The following is a 23872-nucleotide window of genomic DNA, read 5'->3' as shown; positions in this document are numbered from 1 at the left end:
TGTGTAGATTTACAGGTCCTACTTGCCCAGCAAAAAGGGTTTGAATAGCTCTTGCACTTTTTTCGAAACTCACAAACAACTGTTCATGGGCTGAAAAGGCTTTTGGAGCAATAAAAACGTAAAAACTGCTATAACTCAAAAATGCAATAAGATAGGTTCAAACTTTAAAAGACATGTTGTGCAGATGTACAAGCCCCTCTTGCACAGAAAGTATGGGTTAGATATCTCTTGCAGTTTCTTCAGAAAACACAAATTATGTGAAAATGCTTTTGAAGCAATAGACACAAAAACAGCTATAAATCCAAAACCCAATATGATAGACTCAAACTTTAAACCATATATTGTGTAGATTTACAGGTCCTACTTGCCCAGCAAAAAGGGTTTGAATAGCTCTTGCCCTTTTTTCAAAACTCACAAACAACTGTTCATGGGCTGAAAGGGCTTTTGGAGAATAAAACAGTAAAAACTGCTAGAACTCAAAAATGCAATAAGATAGGTTAAAACTTTAAAAGACATGTTGTGCAGATGTACAAGCCCCTCTTGCACAGAAAGTATGGGTTAGATATCTCTTGTAGTTTCTTCAGAACACACAAATTATCTGAAAATGCTTTTGAAGCAATAGACACAAAAACAGCTATAAATCCAAAACCTAATATGATAGACTCAAACTTTAAACTATATATTGTGTAGATTTACAGGTCCTACTTGCCCGGAAAAAAGGGTTTGAATAGCTCTTGCACTTTTTTCGAAACTCACAAACAACTGTTCATGGGCTGAAAAGGCTTTTGGAGCAATAAAAACGTAAAAACTGCTATAACTCAAAAATGCAATAAGATAGGTTCAAACTTTAAAAGACATGTTGTGCAGATGTACAAGCCCCTCTTGCACAGAAAGTATGGGTTAGATATCTCTTCCAGTTTCTTCAGAAAACACAAATTATGTGAAAATGCTTTTGTAGCAATAGACACAAAAACAGCTATAAATCCAAAACCTAATATGATAGACTCAAACTTTAAACTATATATTGTGTAGATTTACAGGTCCTACTTGCCCAGCAAAAAGGGTTTGAATAGCTCTTGCACTTTTTTTCGAAACTCACAAACAACTGTTCATGGGCTGAAAAGGCTTTTGGAGCAATAAAAACGTAAAAACTGCTATAACTCAAAAATGCAATAAGATAGGTTCAAACTTTAAAAGACATGTTGTGCAGATGTACAAGCCCCTCTTGCACAGAAAGTATGGGTTAGATATCTCTTGCAGTTTCTTCAGAAAACACAAATTATGTGAAAATGCTTTTGTAGCAATAGACACAAAAACAGCTATAAATCCAAAACCCAATATGATAGACTCAAACTTTAAACCATATATTGTGTAGATTTACAGGTCCTACTTGCCCAGCAAAAAGGGTTTGAATAGCTCTTGCCCTTTTTTCAAAACTCACAAACAACTGTTCATGGGCTGAAAAGGCTTTTGGAGCAATAAAACAGTAAAAACTGCTCTAACTCAAAAATGCAATAAGATAGGTTCAAACTTTAAAAGACATGTTGTGCAGATGTACAAGCCCCTCTTGCACAGAAAGTATGGGTTAGATATCTCTTGCAGTTTCTTCAGAAAACACAAATTATGTGAAAATGATTTTGAAGCAATAGACACAAAAACAGCTATAAATCCAAAACCTAATATGATAGACTCAAACTTTAAACTATATATTGTGTAGATTTACAGGTCCTACTTGCCCAGCAAAAAGGGTTTGAATAGCTCTTGCACTTTTTTCGAAACTCACAAACAACTGTTCATGGGCTGAAAAGGCTTTTGGGGCAATAAAACGTAAAAACTGCTATAACTCAAAAATGCAATAAGATAGGTTCAAACTTTAAAAGACATGTTGTGCAGATGTACAAGCCCCTCTTGCACAGAAAGTATGGGTTAGATATCTCTTGTAGTTTCTTCAGAACACACAAATTATCTGAAAATGCTTTTGAAGCAATAGACACAAAAACAGCTATAAATCCAAAACCTAATATGATAGACTCAAACTTTAAACTATATATTGTGTAGATTTACAGGTCCTACTTGCCCAGCAAAAAGGGTTCGAATAGCTCTTGCACTTTTTTTCGAAACTCACAAACAACTGTTCATGGGCTGAAAAGGCTTTTGGAGCAATAAAAACGTAAAAACTGCTATAACTTTAAAATGCAATAAGATAAGTTCAAACTTTAAAAGACATGTTGTGCAGATGTACAAGCCCCTCTTGCACAGAAAGTATGGGTTAGATATCTCTTGCAGTTTCTTCAGAAAACACAAATTATGTGAAAATGCTTTTGAAGCAATAGACACAAAAACAGCTATAAATCCAAAACCCAATATGATAGACTCAAACTTTAAACCATATATTGTGTAGATTTACAGGTCCTACTTGCCCAGCGAAAAGGGTTTGAATAGCTCTTGCCCTTTTTTCAAAACCCACAAACAACTGTTCATGGGCTGAAAAGGCTTTTGGAGCAATAAAACAGTAAAAACTGCTAGAACTCAAAAATACAATAAGATAGGTTCAAACTTTAAAAGACATGTTGTGCAGATGTACAAGCCCCTCTTGCACAGAAAGTATGGGTTAGATATCTCTTGCAGTTTCTTCAGAAAACACAAATTATGTGAAAATGCTTTTGAAGCAATAGACACAAAAACAGCTATAAATCCAAAACCTAATATGATAGACTCAAACTTTAAACTATATATTGTGTAGATTTACAGGTCCTACTTGCCCAGCAAAAAGGGTTTGAATAGCTCTTGCACTTTTTTCGAAACTCACAAACAACTGTTCATGGGCTGAAAAGGCTTTTGGAGCAATAAAAACGTAAAAACTGCTATAACTCAAAAATGCAATAAGAAAGGTTCAAACTTTAAAAGACATGTTGTGCAGATGTACAAGCCCCTCTTGCACAGAAAGTATGGGTTAGATATCTCTTATAGTTTCTTCAGAAAACACAAATTATGTGAAAATGCTTTTGAAGCAATAGACACAAAAACAGCTATAAATCCAAAACCTAATATGATAGACTCAAACTTTAAACTATATATCGTGTAGATTTACAGGTCCTACTTGCCCAGCAAAAAGGGTTTGAATAGCTCTTGCACTTTTTTCGAAACTCACAAACAACTGTTCATGGGCTGAAAAGGCTTTTGGAGCAATAAAAACGTAAAAACTGCTATAACTCAAAAATGCAATAAGATAGGTTCAAACTTTAAAAGACATGTTGTGCAGATGTACAAGCCCCTCTTGCACAGAAAGTATGGGTTAGATATCTCTTGCAGTTTCTTCAGAAAACACAAATTATGTGAAAATGCTTTTGAAGCAATAGACACAAAAACAGCTATAAATCCAAAACCCAATATGATAGACTCAAACTTTAAACCATATATTGTGTAGATTTACAGGTCCTACTTGCCCAGCGAAAAGGGTTTGAATAGCTCTTGCCCTTTTTTCAAAACCCACAAACAACTGTTCATGGGCTGAAAAGGCTTTTGGAGCAATAAAACAGTAAAAACTGCTAGAACTCAAAAATACAATAAGATAGGTTCAAACTTTAAAAGACATGTTGTGCAGATGTACAAGCCCCTCTTGCACAGAAAGTATGGGTTAGATATCTCTTGCAGTTTCTTCAGAAAACACAAATTATGTGAAAATGCTTTTGAAGCAATAGACACAAAAACAGCTATAAATCCAAAACCTAATATGATAGACTCAAACTTTAAACTATATATTGTGTAGATTTACAGGTCCTACTTGCCCAGCAAAAAGGGTTTGAATAGCTCTTGCACTTTTTTCGAAACTCACAAACAACTGTTCATGGGCTGAAAAGGCTTTTGGAGCAATAAAAACGTAAAAACTGCTATAACTCAAAAATGCAATAAGAAAGGTTCAAACTTTAAAAGACATGTTGTGCAGATGTACAAGCCCCTCTTGCACAGAAAGTATGGGTTAGATATCTCTTATAGTTTCTTCAGAAAACACAAATTATGTGAAAATGCTTTTGAAGCAATAGACACAAAAACAGCTATAAATCCAAAACCTAATATGATAGACTCAAACTTTAAACTATATATCGTGTAGATTTACAGGTCCTACTTGCCCAGCAAAAAGGGTTTGAATAGCTCTTGCACTTTTTTCGAAACTCACAAACAACTGTTCATGGGCTGAAAAGGCTTTTGGAGCAATAAAAACGTAAAAACTGCTATAACTCAAAAATGCAATAAGATAGGTTCAAACTTTAAAAGACATGTTGTGCAGATGTACAAGCCCCTCTTGCACAGAAAGTATGGGTTAGATATCTCTTGCAGTTTCTTCAGAAAACACAAATTATGTGAAAATGCTTTTGAAGCAATAGACACAAAAACAGCTATAAATCCAAAACCCAATATGATAGACTCAAACTTTAAACCATATATTGTGTAGATTTACAGGTCCTACTTGCCCAGCGAAAAGGGTTTGAATAGCTCTTGCCCTTTTTTCAAAACTCACAAACAACTGTTCATGGGCTGAAAAGGCTTTTGGAGCAATAAAAACGTAAAAACTGCTATAACTCAAAAATGCAATAAGATAGGTTCAAACTTTAAAAGACATGTTGTGCAGATGTACAAGCCCCTCTTGCACAGAAAGTATGGGTTAGATATCTCTTCCAGTTTCTTCAGAAAACACAAATTATGTGAAAATGCTTTTGTAGCAATAGACACAAAAACAGCTATAAATCCAAAACCTAATATGATAGACTCAAACTTTAAACTATATATTGTGTAGATTTACAGGTCCTACTTGCCCAGCAAAAAGGGTTTGAATAGCTCTTGCACTTTTTTCGAAACTCACAAACAACTGTTCATGGGCTGAAAAGGCTTTTGGAGCAATAAAAACGTAAAAACTGCTATAACTCAAAAATGCAATAAGATAGGTTCAAACTTTAAAAGACATGTTGTGCAGATGTACAAGCCCCTCTTGCACAGAAAGTATGGGTTAGATATCTCTTGCAGTTTCTTCAGAAAACACAAATTATGTGAAAATGCTTTTGAAGCAATAGACACAAAAACAGCTATAAATCCAAAACCCAATATGATAGACTCAAACTTTAAACCATATATTGTGTAGATTTACAGGTCCTACTTGCCCAGCGAAAAGGGTTTGAATAGCTCTTGCCCTTTTTTCAAAACCCACAAACAACTGTTCATGGGCTGAAAAGGCTTTTGGAGCAATAAAACAGTAAAAACTGCTAGAACTCAAAAATACAATAAGATAGGTTCAAACTTTAAAAGACATGTTGTGCAGATGTACAAGCCCCTCTTGCACAGAAAGTATGGGTTAGATATCTCTTGCAGTTTCTTCAGAAAACACAAATTATGTGAAAATGCTTTTGAAGCAATAGACACAAAAACAGCTATAAATCCAAAACCTAATATGATAGACTCAAACTTTAAACTATATATTGTGTAGATTTACAGGTCCTACTTGCCCAGCAAAAAGGGTTTGAATAGCTCTTGCACTTTTTTCGAAACTCACAAACAACTGTTCATGGGCTGAAAAGGCTTTTGGAGCAATAAAAACGTAAAAACTGCTATAACTCAAAAATGCAATAAGAAAGGTTCAAACTTTAAAAGACATGTTGTGCAGATGTACAAGCCCCTCTTGCACAGAAAGTATGGGTTAGATATCTCTTATAGTTTCTTCAGAAAACACAAATTATGTGAAAATGCTTTTGAAGCAATAGACACAAAAACAGCTATAAATCCAAAACCTAATATGATAGACTCAAACTTTAAACTATATATCGTGTAGATTTACAGGTCCTACTTGCCCAGCAAAAAGGGTTTGAATAGCTCTTGCACTTTTTTCGAAACTCACAAACAACTGTTCATGGGCTGAAAAGGCTTTTGGAGCAATAAAAACGTAAAAACTGCTATAACTCAAAAATGCAATAAGATAGGTTCAAACTTTAAAAGACATGTTGTGCAGATGTACAAGCCCCTCTTGCACAGAAAGTATGGGTTAGATATCTCTTGCAGTTTCTTCAGAAAACACAAATTATGTGAAAATGCTTTTGAAGCAATAGACACAAAAACAGCTATAAATCCAAAACCCAATATGATAGACTCAAACTTTAAACCATATATTGTGTAGATTTACAGGTCCTACTTGCCCAGCGAAAAGGGTTTGAATAGCTCTTGCCCTTTTTTCAAAACCCACAAACAACTGTTCATGGGCTGAAAAGGCTTTTGGAGCAATAAAACAGTAAAAACTGCTAGAACTCAAAAATACAATAAGATAGGTTCAAACTTTAAAAGACATGTTGTGCAGATGTACAAGCCCCTCTTGCACAGAAAGTATGGGTTAGATATCTCTTGCAGTTTCTTCAGAAAACACAAATTATGTGAAAATGCTTTTGAAGCAATAGACACAAAAACAGCTATAAATCCAAAACCTAATATGATAGACTCAAACTTTAAACTATATATTGTGTAGATTTACAGGTCCTACTTGCCCAGCAAAAAGGGTTTGAATAGCTCTTGCACTTTTTTCGAAACTCACAAACAACTGTTCATGGGCTGAAAAGGCTTTTGGAGCAATAAAAACGTAAAAACTGCTATAACTCAAAAATGCAATAAGAAAGGTTCAAACTTTAAAAGACATGTTGTGCAGATGTACAAGCCCCTCTTGCACAGAAAGTATGGGTTAGATATCTCTTATAGTTTCTTCAGAAAACACAAATTATGTGAAAATGCTTTTGAAGCAATAGACACAAAAACAGCTATAAATCCAAAACCTAATATGATAGACTCAAACTTTAAACTATATATCGTGTAGATTTACAGGTCCTACTTGCCCAGCAAAAAGGGTTTGAATAGCTCTTGCACTTTTTTCGAAACTCACAAACAACTGTTCATGGGCTGAAAAGGCTTTTGGAGCAATAAAAACGTAAAAACTGCTATAACTCAAAAATGCAATAAGATAGGTTCAAACTTTAAAAGACATGTTGTGCAGATGTACAAGCCCCTCTTGCACAGAAAGTATGGGTTAGATATCTCTTGCAGTTTCTTCAGAAAACACAAATTATGTGAAAATGCTTTTGAAGCAATAGACACAAAAACAGCTATAAATCCAAAACCCAATATGATAGACTCAAACTTTAAACCATATATTGTGTAGATTTACAGGTCCTACTTGCCCAGCGAAAAGGGTTTGAATAGCTCTTGCCCTTTTTTCAAAACTCACAAACAACTGTTCATGGGCTGAAAAGGCTTTTGGAGCAATAAAAACGTAAAAACTGCTATAACTCAAAAATGCAATAAGATAGGTTCAAACTTTAAAAGACATGTTGTGCAGATGTACAAGCCCCTCTTGCACAGAAAGTATGGGTTAGATATCTCTTATAGTTTCTTCAGAAAACACAAATTATGTGAAAATGCTTTTGAAGCAATAGACACAAAAACAGCTATAAATCCAAAACCTAATATGATAGACTCAAACTTTAAACTATATATCGTGTAGATTTACAGGTCCTACTTGCCCAGCAAAAAGGGTTTGAATAGCTCTTGCACTTTTTTCGAAACTCACAAACAACTGTTCATGGGCTGAAAAGGCTTTTGGAGCAATAAAAACGTAAAAACTGCTATAACTCAAAAATGCAATAAGATAGGTTCAAACTTTAAAAGACATGTTGTGCAGATGTACAAGCCCCTCTTGCACAGAAAGTATGGGTTAGATATCTCTTGCAGTTTCTTCAGAAAACACAAATTATGTGAAAATGCTTTTGAAGCAATAGACACAAAAACAGCTATAAATCCAAAACCCAATATGATAGACTCAAACTTTAAACCATATATTGTGTAGATTTACAGGTCCTACTTGCCCAGCGAAAAGGGTTTGAATAGCTCTTGCCCTTTTTTCAAAACCCACAAACAACTGTTCATGGGCTGAAAAGGCTTTTGGAGCAATAAAACAGTAAAAACTGCTAGAACTCAAAAATACAATAAGATAGGTTCAAACTTTAAAAGACATGTTGTGCAGATGTACAAGCCCCTCTTGCACAGAAAGTATGGGTTAGATATCTCTTGCAGTTTCTTCAGAAAACACAAATTATGTGAAAATGCTTTTGAAGCAATAGACACAAAAACAGCTATAAATCCAAAACCTAATATGATAGACTCAAACTTTAAACTATATATTGTGTAGATTTACAGGTCCTACTTGCCCAGCAAAAAGGGTTTGAATAGCTCTTGCACTTTTTTCGAAACTCACAAACAACTGTTCATGGGCTGAAAAGGCTTTTGGAGCAATAAAAACGTAAAAACTGCTATAACTCAAAAATGCAATAAGAAAGGTTCAAACTTTAAAAGACATGTTGTGCAGATGTACAAGCCCCTCTTGCACAGAAAGTATGGGTTAGATATCTCTTATAGTTTCTTCAGAAAACACAAATTATGTGAAAATGCTTTTGAAGCAATAGACACAAAAACAGCTATAAATCCAAAACCTAATATGATAGACTCAAACTTTAAACTATATATCGTGTAGATTTACAGGTCCTACTTGCCCAGCAAAAAGGGTTTGAATAGCTCTTGCACTTTTTTCGAAACTCACAAACAACTGTTCATGGGCTGAAAAGGCTTTTGGAGCAATAAAAACGTAAAAACTGCTATAACTCAAAAATGCAATAAGATAGGTTCAAACTTTAAAAGACATGTTGTGCAGATGTACAAGCCCCTCTTGCACAGAAAGTATGGGTTAGATATCTCTTGCAGTTTCTTCAGAAAACACAAATTATGTGAAAATGCTTTTGAAGCAATAGACACAAAAACAGCTATAAATCCAAAACCCAATATGATAGACTCAAACTTTAAACCATATATTGTGTAGATTTACAGGTCCTACTTGCCCAGCGAAAAGGGTTTGAATAGCTCTTGCCCTTTTTTCAAAACTCACAAACAACTGTTCATGGGCTGAAAAGGCTTTTGGAGCAATAAAAACGTAAAAACTGCTATAACTCAAAAATGCAATAAGATAGGTTCAAACTTTAAAAGACATGTTGTGCAGATGTACAAGCCCCTCTTGCACAGAAAGTATGGGTTAGATATCTCTTCCAGTTTCTTCAGAAAACACAAATTATGTGAAAATGCTTTTGTAGCAATAGACACAAAAACAGCTATAAATCCAAAACCTAATATGATAGACTCAAACTTTAAACTATATATTGTGTAGATTTACAGGTCCTACTTGCCCAGCAAAAAGGGTTTGAATAGCTCTTGCACTTTTTTCGAAACTCACAAACAACTGTTCATGGGCTGAAAAGGCTTTTGGAGCAATAAAAACGTAAAAACTGCTATAACTCAAAAATGCAATAAGATAGGTTCAAACTTTAAAAGACATGTTGTGCAGATGTACAAGCCCCTCTTGCACAGAAAGTATGGGTTAGATATCTCTTGCAGTTTCTTCAGAAAACACAAATTATGTGAAAATGCTTTTGTAGCAATAGACACAAAAACAGCTATAAATCCAAAACCCAATATGATAGACTCAAACTTTAAACCATATATTGTGTAGATTTACAGGTCCTACTTGCCCAGCAAAAAGGGTTTGAATAGCTCTTGCCCTTTTTTCAAAACTCACAAACAACTGTTCATGGGCTGAAAAGGCTTTTGGAGCAATAAAACAGTAAAAACTGCTCTAACTCAAAAATGCAATAAGATAGGTTCAAACTTTAAAAGACATGTTGTGCAGATGTACAAGCCCCTCTTGCACAGAAAGTATGGGTTAGATATCTCTTGCAGTTTCTTCAGAAAACACAAATTATGTGAAAATGATTTTGAAGCAATAGACACAAAAACAGCTATAAATCCAAAACCTAATATGATAGACTCAAACTTTAAACTATATATTGTGTAGATTTACAGGTCCTACTTGCCCAGCAAAAAGGGTTTGAATAGCTCTTGCACTTTTTTCGAAACTCACAAACAACTGTTCATGGGCTGAAAAGGCTTTTGGAGCAATAAAACGTAAAAACTGCTATAACTCAAAAATGCAATAAGATAGGTTCAAACTTTAAAAGACATGTTGTGCAGATGTACAAGCCCCTCTTGCACAGAAAGTATGGGTTAGATATCTCTTGTAGTTTCTTCAGAACACACAAATTATCTGAAAATGCTTTTGAAGCAATAAACACAAAAACAGCTATAAATCCAAAACCTAATATGATAGACTCAAACTTTAAACTATATATTGTGTAGATTTACAGGTCCTACTTGCCCAGCAAAAAGGGTTCGAATAGCTCTTGCACTTTTTTTCGAAACTCACAAACAACTGTTCATGGGCTGAAAAGGCTTTTGGAGCAATAAAAACGTAAAAACTGCTATAACTTTAAAATGCAATAAGATAAGTTCAAACTTTAAAAGACATGTTGTGCAGATGTACAAGCCCCTCTTGCACAGAAAGTATGGGTTAGATATCTCTTGCAGTTTCTTCAGAAAACACAAATTATGTGAAAATGCTTTTGAAGCAATAGACACAAAAACAGCTATAAATCCAAAACCCAATATGATAGACTCAAACTTTAAACCATATATTGTGTAGATTTACAGGTCCTACTTGCCCAGCGAAAAGGGTTTGAATAGCTCTTGCCCTTTTTTCAAAACCCACAAACAACTGTTCATGGGCTGAAAAGGCTTTTGGAGCAATAAAACAGTAAAAACTGCTAGAACTCAAAAATACAATAAGATAGGTTCAAACTTTAAAAGACATGTTGTGCAGATGTACAAGCCCCTCTTGCACAGAAAGTATGGGTTAGATATCTCTTGCAGTTTCTTCAGAAAACACAAATTATGTGAAAATGCTTTTGAAGCAATAGACACAAAAACAGCTATAAATCCAAAACCTAATATGATAGACTCAAACTTTAAACTATATATTGTGTAGATTTACAGGTCCTACTTGCCCAGCAAAAAGGGTTTGAATAGCTCTTGCACTTTTTTCGAAACTCACAAACAACTGTTCATGGGCTGAAAAGGCTTTTGGAGCAATAAAAACGTAAAAACTGCTATAACTCAAAAATGCAATAAGAAAGGTTCAAACTTTAAAAGACATGTTGTGCAGATGTACAAGCCCCTCTTGCACAGAAAGTATGGGTTAGATATCTCTTATAGTTTCTTCAGAAAACACAAATTATGTGAAAATGCTTTTGAAGCAATAGACACAAAAACAGCTATAAATCCAAAACCTAATATGATAGACTCAAACTTTAAACTATATATCGTGTAGATTTACAGGTCCTACTTGCCCAGCAAAAAGGGTTTGAATAGCTCTTGCACTTTTTTCGAAACTCACAAACAACTGTTCATGGGCTGAAAAGGCTTTTGGAGCAATAAAAACGTAAAAACTGCTATAACTCAAAAATGCAATAAGATAGGTTCAAACTTTAAAAGACATGTTGTGCAGATGTACAAGCCCCTCTTGCACAGAAAGTATGGGTTAGATATCTCTTGCAGTTTCTTCAGAAAACACAAATTATGTGAAAATGCTTTTGAAGCAATAGACACAAAAACAGCTATAAATCCAAAACCCAATATGATAGACTCAAACTTTAAACCATATATTGTGTAGATTTACAGGTCCTACTTGCCCAGCGAAAAGGGTTTGAATAGCTCTTGCCCTTTTTTCAAAACTCACAAACAACTGTTCATGGGCTGAAAAGGCTTTTGGAGCAATAAAACAGTAAAAACTGCTAGAACTCAAAAATACAATAAGATAGGTTCAAACTTTAAAAGACATGTTGTGCAGATGTACAAGCCCCTCTTGCACAGAAAGTATGGGTTAGATATCTCTTGCAGTTTCTTCAGAAAACACAAATTATGTGAAAATGCTTTTGAAGCAATAGACACAAAAACAGCTATAAATCCAAAACCTAATATGATAGACTCAAACTTTAAACTATATATTGTGTAGATTTACAGGTCCTACTTGCCCAGCAAAAACGGTTTGAATAGCTCTTGCACTTTTTTCGAAACTCACAAACAACTGTTCATGGGCTGAAAAGGCTTTTGGAGCAATAAAAACGTAAAAACTGCTATAACTCAAAAATGCAATAAGAAAGGTTCAAACTTTAAAAGACATGTTGTGCAGATGTACAAGCCCCTCTTGCACAGAAAGTATGGGTTAGATATCTCTTATAGTTTCTTCAGAAAACACAAATTATGTGAAAATGCTTTTGAAGCAATAGACACAAAAACAGCTATAAATCCAAAACCTAATATGATAGACTCAAACTTTAAACTATATATCGTGTAGATTTACAGGTCCTACTTGCCCAGCAAAAAGGGTTTGAATAGCTCTTGCACTTTTTTCGAAACTCACAAACAACTGTTCATGGGCTGAAAAGGCTTTTGGAGCAATAAAAACGTAAAAACTGCTATAACTCAAAAATGCAATAAGATAGGTTCAAACTTTAAAAGACATGTTGTGCAGATGTACAAGCCCCTCTTGCACAGAAAGTATGGGTTAGATATCTCTTGCAGTTTCTTCAGAAAACACAAATTATGTGAAAATGCTTTTGAAGCAATAGACACAAAAACAGCTATAAATCCAAAACCCAATATGATAGACTCAAACTTTAAACCATATATTGTGTAGATTTACAGGTCCTACTTGCCCAGCGAAAAGGGTTTGAATAGCTCTTGCCCTTTTTTCAAAACCCACAAACAACTGTTCATGGGCTGAAAAGGCTTTTGGAGCAATAAAACAGTAAAAACTGCTAGAACTCAAAAATACAATAAGATAGGTTCAAACTTTAAAAGACATGTTGTGCAGATGTACAAGCCCCTCTTGCACAGAAAGTATGGGTTAGATATCTCTTGCAGTTTCTTCAGAAAACACAAATTATGTGAAAATGCTTTTGAAGCAATAGACACAAAAACAGCTATAAATCCAAAACCTAATATGATAGACTCAAACTTTAAACTATATATTGTGTAGATTTACAGGTCCTACTTGCCCAGCAAAAAGGGTTTGAATAGCTCTTGCACTTTTTTCGAAACTCACAAACAACTGTTCATGGGCTGAAAAGGCTTTTGGAGCAATAAAAACGTAAAAACTGCTATAACTCAAAAATGCAATAAGAAAGGTTCAAACTTTAAAAGACATGTTGTGCAGATGTACAAGCCCCTCTTGCACAGAAAGTATGGGTTAGATATCTCTTGCAGTTTCTTCAGAAAACACAAATTATGTGAAAATGCTTTTGAAGCAATAGACACAAAAACAGCTATAAATCCAAAACCTAATATGATAGACTCAAACTTTAAACTATATATTGTGTAGATTTACAGGTCCTACTTGCCCAGCAAAAAGGGTTTGAATAGCTCTTGCACTTTTTTCGAAACTCACAAACAACTGTTCATGGGCTGAAAAGGCTTTTGGAGCAATAAAAACGTAAAAACTGCTATAACTCAAAAATGCAATAAGAAAGGTTCAAACTTTAAAAGACATGTTGTGCAGATGTACAAGCCCCTCTTGCACAGAAAGTATGGGTTAGATATCTCTTATAGTTTCTTCAGAAAACACAAATTATGTGAAAATGCTTTTGAAGCAATAGACACAAAAACAGCTATAAATCCAAAACCTAATATGATAGACTCAAACTTTAAACTATATATCGTGTAGATTTACAGGTCCTACTTGCCCAGCAAAAAGGGTTTGAATAGCTCTTGCACTTTTTTCGAAACTCACAAACAACTGTTCATGGGCTGAAAAGGCTTTTGGAGCAATAAAAACGTAAAAACTGCTATAACTCAAAAATGCAATAAGATAGGTTCAAACTTTAAAAGACATGTTGTGCAGATGTACAAGCCCCTCTTGCACAGAAAGTATGGGTTAGATATCTCTTGCAGTTTCTTCAGAAAACACAAATTATGTGAAAATGCTTTTGAAGCAATAGACACAAAAACAGCTATAAATCCAAAACCCAATATGATAGACTCAAACTTTAAACCATATATTGTGTAGATTTACAGGTCCTACTTGCCCAGCGAAAAGGGTTTGAATAGCTCTTGCCCTTTTTTCAAAACTCACAAACAACTGTTCATGGGCTGAAAAGGCTTTTGGAGCAATAAAACAGTAAAAACTGCTAGAACTCAAAAATACAATAAGATAGGTTCAAACTTTAAAAGACATGTTGTGCAGATGTACAAGCCCCTCTTGCACAGAAAGTATGGGTTAGATATCTCTTGCAGTTTCTTCAGAAAACACAAATTATGTGAAAATGCTTTTGAAGCAATAGACACAAAAACAGCTATAAATCCAAAACCTAATATGATAGACTCAAACTTTAAACTATATATTGTGTAGATTTACAGGTCCTACTTGCCCAGCAAAAACGGTTTGAATAGCTCTTGCACTTTTTTCGAAACTCACAAACAACTGTTCATGGGCTGAAAAGGCTTTTGGAGCAATAAAAACGTAAAAACTGCTATAACTCAAAAATGCAATAAGAAAGGTTCAAACTTTAAAAGACATGTTGTGCAGATGTACAAGCCCCTCTTGCACAGAAAGTATGGGTTAGATATCTCTTATAGTTTCTTCAGAAAACACAAATTATGTGAAAATGCTTTTGAAGCAATAGACACAAAAACAGCTATAAATCCAAAACCTAATATGATAGACTCAAACTTTAAACTATATATCGTGTAGATTTACAGGTCCTACTTGCCCAGCAAAAAGGGTTTGAATAGCTCTTGCACTTTTTTCGAAACTCACAAACAACTGTTCATGGGCTGAAAAGGCTTTTGGAGCAATAAAAACGTAAAAACTGCTATAACTCAAAAATGCAATAAGATAGGTTCAAACTTTAAAAGACATGTTGTGCAGATGTACAAGCCCCTCTTGCACAGAAAGTATGGGTTAGATATCTCTTGCAGTTTCTTCAGAAAACACAAATTATGTGAAAATGCTTTTGAAGCAATAGACACAAAAACAGCTATAAATCCAAAACCCAATATGATAGACTCAAACTTTAAACCATATATTGTGTAGATTTACAGGTCCTACTTGCCCAGCGAAAAGGGTTTGAATAGCTCTTGCCCTTTTTTCAAAACCCACAAACAACTGTTCATGGGCTGAAAAGGCTTTTGGAGCAATAAAACAGTAAAAACTGCTAGAACTCAAAAATACAATAAGATAGGTTCAAACTTTAAAAGACATGTTGTGCAGATGTACAAGCCCCTCTTGCACAGAAAGTATGGGTTAGATATCTCTTGCAGTTTCTTCAGAAAACACAAATTATGTGAAAATGCTTTTGAAGCAATAGACACAAAAACAGCTATAAATCCAAAACCTAATATGATAGACTCAAACTTTAAACTATATATTGTGTAGATTTACAGGTCCTACTTGCCCAGCAAAAAGGGTTTGAATAGCTCTTGCACTTTTTTCGAAACTCACAAACAACTGTTCATGGGCTGAAAAGGCTTTTGGAGCAATAAAAACGTAAAAACTGCTATAACTCAAAAATGCAATAAGAAAGGTTCAAACTTTAAAAGACATGTTGTGCAGATGTACAAGCCCCTCTTGCACAGAAAGTATGGGTTAGATATCTCTTATAGTTTCTTCAGAAAACACAAATTATGTGAAAATGCTTTTGAAGCAATAGACACAAAAACAGCTATAAATCCAAAACCTAATATGATAGACTCAAACTTTAAACTATATATCGTGTAGATTTACAGGTCCTACTTGCCCAGCAAAAAGGGTTTGAATAGCTCTTGCACTTTTTTCGAAACTCACAAACAACTGTTCATGGGCTGAAAAGGCTTTTGGAGCAATAAAAACGTAAAAACTGCTATAACTCAAAAATGCAATAAGATAGGTTCAAACTTTAAAAGACATGTTGTGCAGATGTACAAGCCCCTCTTGCACAGAAAGTATGGGTTAGATATCTCTTGCAGTTTCTTCAGAAAACACAAATTATGTGAAAATGCTTTTGAAGCAATAGACACAAAAACAGCTATAAATCCAAAACCCAATATGATAGACTCAAACTTTAAACCATATATTGTGTAGATTTACAGGTCCTACTTGCCCAGCGAAAAGGGTTTGAATAGCTCTTGCCCTTTTTTCAAAACTCACAAACAACTGTTCATGGGCTGAAAAGGCTTTTGGAGCAATAAAACAGTAAAAACTGCTAGAACTCAAAAATACAATAAGATAGGTTCAAACTTTAAAAGACATGTTGTGCAGATGTACAAGCCCCTCTTGCACAGAAAGTATGGGTTAGATATCTCTTGCAGTTTCTTCAGAAAACACAAATTATGTGAAAATGCTTTTGAAGCAATAGACACAAAAACAGCTATAAATCCAAAACCTAATATGATAGACTCAAACTTTAAACTATATATTGTGTAGATTTACAGGTCCTACTTGCCCAGCAAAAAGGGTTTGAATAGCTCTTGCACTTTTTTCGAAACTCACAAACAACTGTTCATGGGCTGAAAAGGCTTTTGGAGCAATAAAAACGTAAAAACTGCTATAACTCAAAAATGCAATAAGAAAGGTTCAAACTTTAAAAGACATGTTGTGCAGATGTACAAGCCCCTCTTGCACAGAAAGTATGGGTTAGATATCTCTTATAGTTTCTTCAGAAAACACAAATTATGTGAAAATGCTTTTGAAGCAATAGACACAAAAACAGCTATAAATCCAAAACCTAATATGATAGACTCAAACTTTAAACTATATATCGTGTAGATTTACAGGTCCTACTTGCCCAGCAAAAAGGGTTTGAATAGCTCTTGCACTTTTTTCGAAACTCACAAACAACTGTTCATGGGCTGAAAAGGCTTTTGGAGCAATAAAAACGTAAAAACTGCTATAACTCAAAAATGCAATAAGATAGGTTCAAACTTTAAAAGACATGTTGTGCAGATGTACAAGCCCCTCTTGCACAGAAAGTATGGGTTAGATATCTCTTGCAGTTTCTTCAGAAAACACAAATTATGTGAAAATGCTTTTGAAGCAATAGACACAAAAACAGCTATAAATCCAAAACCCAATATGATAGACTCAAACTTTAAACCATATATTGTGTAGATTTACAGGTCCTACTTGCCCAGCGAAAAGGGTTTGAATAGCTCTTGCCCTTTTTTCAAAACTCACAAACAACTGTTCATGGGCTGAAAAGGCTTTTGGAGCAATAAAACAGTAAAAACTGCTAGAACTCAAAAATACAATAAGATAGGTTCAAACTTTAAAAGACATGTTGTGCAGATGTACAAGCCCCTCTTGCACAGAAAGTATGGGTTAGATATCTCTTGCAGTTTCTTCAGAAAACACAAATTATGTGAAAATGCTTTTGAAGCAATAGACACAAAAACAGCTATAAATCCAAAACCTAATATGATAGACTCAAACTTTAAACTATATATTGTGTAGATTTACAGGTCCTACTTGCCCAGCAAAAAGGGTTTGAATAGCTCTTGCACTTTTTTCGAAACTCACAAACAACTGTTCATGGGCTGAAAAGGCTTTTGGAGCAATAAAAACGTAAAAACTGCTATAACTCAAAAATGCAATAAGAAAGGTTCAAACTTTAAAAGACATGTTGTGCAGATGTACAAGCCCCTCTTGCACAGAAAGTATGGGTTAGATATCTCTTATAGTTTCTTCAGAAAACACAAATTATGTGAAAATGCTTTTGAAGCAATAGACACAAAAACAGCTATAAATCCAAAACCTAATATGATAGACTCAAACTTTAAACTATATATCGTGTAGATTTACAGGTCCTACTTGCCCAGCAAAAAGGGTTTGAATAGCTCTTGCACTTTTTTCGAAACTCACAAACAACTGTTCATGGGCTGAAAAGGCTTTTGGAGCAATAAAAACGTAAAAACTGCTATAACTCAAAAATGCAATAAGATAGGTTCAAACTTTAAAAGACATGTTGTGCAGATGTACAAGCCCCTCTTGCACAGAAAGTATGGGTTAGATATCTCTTGCAGTTTCTTCAGAAAACACAAATTATGTGAAAATGCTTTTGAAGCAATAGACACAAAAACAGCTATAAATCCAAAACCCAATATGATAGACTCAAACTTTAAACCATATATTGTGTAGATTTACAGGTCCTACTTGCCCAGCAAAAAGGGTTTGAATAGCTCTTGCCCTTTTTTCAAAACTCACAAACAACTGTTCATGGGCTGAAAAGGCTTTTGGAGCAATAAAACAGTAAAAACTGCTAGAACTCAAAAATACAATAAGATAGGTTCAAACTTTAAAAGACATGTTGTGCAGATGTACAAGCCCCTCTTGCACAGAAAGTATGGGTTAGATATCTCTTATAGTTTCTTCAGAAAACACAAATTATGTGAAAATGCTTTTGAAGCAATAGACACAAAAACAGCTATAAATCCAAAACTTAATATGATAGACTCAAACTTTAAACTATATATTGTGTAGATTTACAGGTCCTACTTGCCCAGAAAAAAGGGTTTGAATAGCTCTTGCACTTTTTTCGAAACTCACAAACAACTGTTCATGGGCTGAAAAGGCTTTTGGAGCAATAAAAACGTAAAAACTGCTATAACTCAAAAATGCAATAAGATAGGTTCAAACTTTAAAAGACATGTTGTGCAGATGTACAAGCCCCTCTTGCACAGAAAGTATGGGTTAGATATCTCTTCCAGTTTCTTCAGAAAACACAAATTATGTGAAAATGCTTTTGTAGCAATAGACACAAAAACAGCTATAAATCCAAAATCTAATATGATAGACTCAAACTTTAAACTATATATTGTGTAGATTTACAGGTCCTACTTGCCCAGCAAAAAGGGTTTGAATAGCTCTTGCACTTTTTTCGAAACTCACAAACAACTGTTCATAGGCTGAAAAGGCTTTTGGAGCAATAAAAACGTAAAAACTGCTATAACTCAAAAATGCAATAAGATAGGTTCAAACTTTAAAAGACATGTTGTGCAGATGTACAAGCCCCCCTTGCACAGAAAGTATGGGTTAGATATCTCTTGCAGTTTCTTCAGAACACACAAATTATCTGAAAATGCTTTTGAAGCAATAGACACAAAAACAGCTATAAATCCAAAACCTAATATGATAGACTCAAACTTTAAACTATATATTGTGTAGATTTACAGGTCCTACTTGCCCAGCAAAAAGGGTTTGAATAGCTCTTGCACTTTTTTCGAAACTCACAAACAACTGTTCATGGGCTGAAAAGGCTTTTGGAGCAATAAAAACGTAAAAACTGCTATAACTCAAAAATGCAATAAGATAGGTTCAAACTTTAAAAGACATGTTGTGCAGATGTACAAGCCCCTCTTGCACAGAAAGTATGGGTTAGATATCTCTTGCAGTTTCTTCAGAAAACACAAATTATGTGAAAATGCTTTTGTAGCAATAGACACAAAAACAGCTATAAATCCAAAACCCAATATGATAGACTCAAACTTTAAACCATATATTGTGTAGATTTACAGGTCCTACTTGCCCAGCAAAAAGGGTTTGAATAGCTCTTGCCCTTTTTTCAAAACTCACAAACAACTGTTCATGGGCTGAAAAGGCTTTTGGAGCAATAAAACAGTAAAAACTGCTCTAACTCAAAAATGCAATAAGATAGGTTCAAACTTTAAAAGACATGTTGTGCAGATGTACAAGCCCCTCTTGCACAGAAAGTATGGGTTAGATATCTCTTGCAGTTTCTTCAGAAAACACAAATTATGTGAAAATGATTTTGAAGCAATAGACACAAAAACAGCTATAAATCCAAAACCTAATATGATAAACTCAAACTTTAAACTATATATTGTGTAGATTTACAGGTCCTACTTGCCCAGCAAAAAGGGTTTGAATAGCTCTTGCACTTTTTTCGAAACTCACAAACAACTGTTCATGGGCTGAAAAGGCTTTTGGAGCAATAAAACGTAAAAACTGCTATAACTCAAAAATGAAATAAGAAAGGTTCAAACTTTAAAAGACATGTTGTGCAGATGTACAAGCCCCTCTTGCACAGAAAGTATGGGTTAGATATCTCTTGCAGTTTCTTCAGAAAACACAAATTATGTGAAAATGCTTTTGAAGCAATAGACACAAAAACAGCTATAAATCCAAAACCCAATATGATAGACTCAAACTTTAAACCATATATTGTGTAGATTTACAGGTCCTACTTGCCCAGCAAAAAGGGTTTGAATAGCTCTTGCCCTTTTTTCAAAACTCACAAACAACTGTTCATGGGCTGAAAGGGCTTTTGGAGCAATAAAAACGTAAAAACTGCTATAACTCAAAAATGCAATAAGATAGGTTCAAACTTTAAAAGACATGTTGTGCAGATGTACAAGCCCCTCTTGCACAGAAAGTATGGGTTAGATATCTCTTGCAGTTTCTTCAGAAAACACAAATTATGTGAAAATGCTTTTGTAGCAATAGACACAAAAACAGCTATAAATCCAAAACCTAATATGATAGACTCAAACTTTAAACCATATATTGTGTAGATTTACAGGTCCTACTTGCCCAGCAAAAAGGGTTTGAATAGCTCTTGCCCTTTTTTCAAAACTCACAAACAACTGTTCATGGGCTAAAAAGGCTTTTGGAGCAATACAACAGTAAAAACTGCTCTAACTCAAAAATGCAATAAGATAGGTTCAAACTTTAAAAGACATGTTGTGCAGATGTACAAGCCCCTCTTGCACAGAAAGTATGGGTTAGATATCTCTTGTAGTTTCTTCAGAACACACAAATTATCTGAAAATGCTTTTGAAGCAATAGACACAAAAACAGCTATAAATCCAAAACCTAATATGATAGACTCAAACTTTAAACTATATATTGTGTAGATTTACAGGTCCTACTTGCCCAGCAAAAAGGGTTCGAATAGCTCTTGCACTTTTTTTCGAAACTCACAAACAACTGTTCATGGGCTGAAAAGGCTTTTGGAGCAATAAAAACGTAAAAACTGCTATAACTTTAAAATGCAATAAGATAAGTTCAAACTTTAAAAGACATGTTGTGCAGATGTACAAGCCCCTCTTGCACAGAAAGTATGGGTTAGATATCTCTTGCAGTTTCTTCAGAAAACACAAATTATGTGAAAATGCTTTTGAAGCAATAGACACAAAAACAGCTATAAATCCAAAACCCAATATGATAGACTCAAACTTTAAACCATATATTGTGTAGATTTACAGGTCCTACTTGCCCAGCGAAAAGGGTTTGAATAGCTCTTGCCCTTTTTTCAAAACTCACAAACAACTGTTCATGGGCTGAAAAGGCTTTTGGAGCAATAAAACAGTAAAAACTGCTATAACTCAAAAATGCAATAAGAAAGGTTCAAACTTTAAAAGACATGTTGTGCAGATGTACAAGCCCCTCTTGCACAGAAAGTATGGGTTAGATATCTCTTGTAGTTTCTTCAGAAAACACAAATTATGTGAAAATGCTTTTGAAGCAATAGACACAAAAACAGCTATAAATCCAAAACCTAATATGATAGACTCAAACTTTAAACTATATATCGTGTAGATTTACAGGTCCTACTTGCCCAGCAAAAAGGGTTTGAATAGCTCTTGCACTTTTTTCGAAACTCACAAACAACTGTTCATGGGCTGAAAAGGCTTTTGGAGCAATAAAAACGTAAAAACTGCTATAACTCAAAAATGCAATAAGATAGGTTCAAACTTTAAAAGACATGTTGTGCAGATGTACAAGCCCCTCTTGCACAGAAAGTATGGGTTAGATATCTCTTGCAGTTTCTTCAGAAAACACAAATTATGTGAAAATGCTTTTGAAGCAATAGACACAAAAACAGCTATAAATCCAAAACCCAATATGATAGACTCAAACTTTAAACCATATATTGTGTAGATTTACAGGTCCTACTTGCCCAGCAAAAAGGGTTTGAATAGCTCTTGCCCTTTTTTCAAAACTCACAAACAACTGTTCATGGGCTGAAAAGGCTTTTGGAGCAATAAAACAGTAAAAACTGCTCTAACTCAAAAATGCAATAAGATAGGTTCAAACTTTAAAAGACATGTTGTGCAGATGTACAAGCCCCTCTTGCACAGAAAGTATGGGTTAGATATCTCTTGCAGTTTCTTCAGAAAACACAAATTATGTGAAAATGATTTTGAAGCAATAGACACAAAAACAGCTATAAATCCAAAACCTAATATGATAGACTCAAACTTTAAACTATATATTGTGTAGATTTACAGGTCCTACTTGCCCAGCAAAAAGGGTTTGAATAGCTCTTGCACTTTTTTCGAAACTCACAAACATCTGTTCATGGGCTGAAAAGGCTTTTGGAGCAATAAAACGTAAAAACTGCTATAACTCAAAAATGCAATAAGATAGGTTCAAACTTTAAAAGACATGTTGTGCAGATGTACAAGCCCCTCTTGCACAGAAAGTATGGGTTAGATATCTCTTGTAGTTTCTTCAGAACACACAAATTATCTGAAAATGCTTTTGAAGCAATAGACACAAAAACAGCTATAAATCCAAAACCTAATATGATAGACTCAAACTTTAAACTATATATTGTGTAGATTTACAGGTCCTACTTGCCCAGCAAAAAGGGTTCGAATAGCTCTTGCACTTTTTTTCGAAACTCACAAACAACTGTTCATGGGCTGAAAAGGCTTTTGGAGCAATAAAAACGTAAAAACTGCTATAACTTTAAAATGCAATAAGATAAGTTCAAATTTTAAAAGACATGTTGTGCAGATGTACAAGCCCCTCTTGCACAGAAAGTATGGGTTAGATATCTCTTGCAGTTTCTTCAGAAAACACAAATTATGTGAAAATGCTTTTGAAGCAATAGACACAAAAACAGCTATACATCCAAAACCCAATATGATAGACTCAAACTTTAAACCATATATTGTGTAGATTTACAGGTCCTACTTGCCCAGCGAAAAGGGTTTGAATAGCTCTTGCCCTTTTTTCAAAACTCACAAACAACTGTTCATGGGCTGAAAAGGCTTTTGGAGCAATAAAACAGTAAAAACTGCTAGAACTCAAAAATACAATAAGATAGGTTCAAACTTTAAAAGACATGTTGTGCAGATGTACAAGCCCCTCTTGCACAGAAAGTATGGGTTAGATATCTCTTGCAGTTTCTTCAGAAAACACAAATTATGTGAAAATGCTTTTGAAGCAATAGACACAAAAACAGCTATAAATCCAAAACCTAATATGATAGACTCAAACTTTAAACTATATATTGTGTAGATTTACAGGTCCTACTTGCCCAGCAAAAAGGGTTTGAATAGCTCTTGCACTTTTTTCGAAACTCACAAACAACTGTTCATGGGCTGAAAAGGCTTTTGGAGCAATAAAAACGTAAAAACTGCTATAACTCAAAAATGCAATAAGAAAGGTTCAAACTTTAAAAGACATGTTGTGCAGATGTACAAGCCCCTCTTGCACAGAAAGTATGGGTTAGATATCTCTTCCAGTTTCTTCAGAAAACACAAATTATGTGAAAATGCTTTTGAAGCAATAGACACAAAAACAGCTATAAATCCAAAACCCAATATGATAGACTCAAACTTTAAACCATATATTGTGTAGATTTACAGGTCCTACTTGCCCAGCAAAAAGGGTTTGAATAGCTCTTGCCCTTTTTTCAAAACTCACAAACAACTGTTCATGGGCTGAAAAGGCTTTTGGAGCAATAAAACAGTAAAAACTGCTAGAACTCAAAAATACAATAAGATAGGTTCAAACTTTAAAAGACATGTTGTGCAGATGTACAAGCCCCTCTTGCACAGAAAGTATGGGTTAGATATCTCTTATAGTTTCTTCAGAAAACACAAATTATGTGAAAATGCTTTTGAA

This window comes from Eucyclogobius newberryi, unplaced genomic scaffold, assembly GCF_026437365.1.
Source record: "Eucyclogobius newberryi isolate DKJ021-1_F unplaced genomic scaffold, fEucNew1.0.hap1 SCAF_7, whole genome shotgun sequence".
NCBI lineage: Eukaryota > Metazoa > Chordata > Actinopteri > Gobiiformes > Gobiidae > Eucyclogobius > Eucyclogobius newberryi.
Note: the sequence above shows the minus strand (reverse complement) of the source record.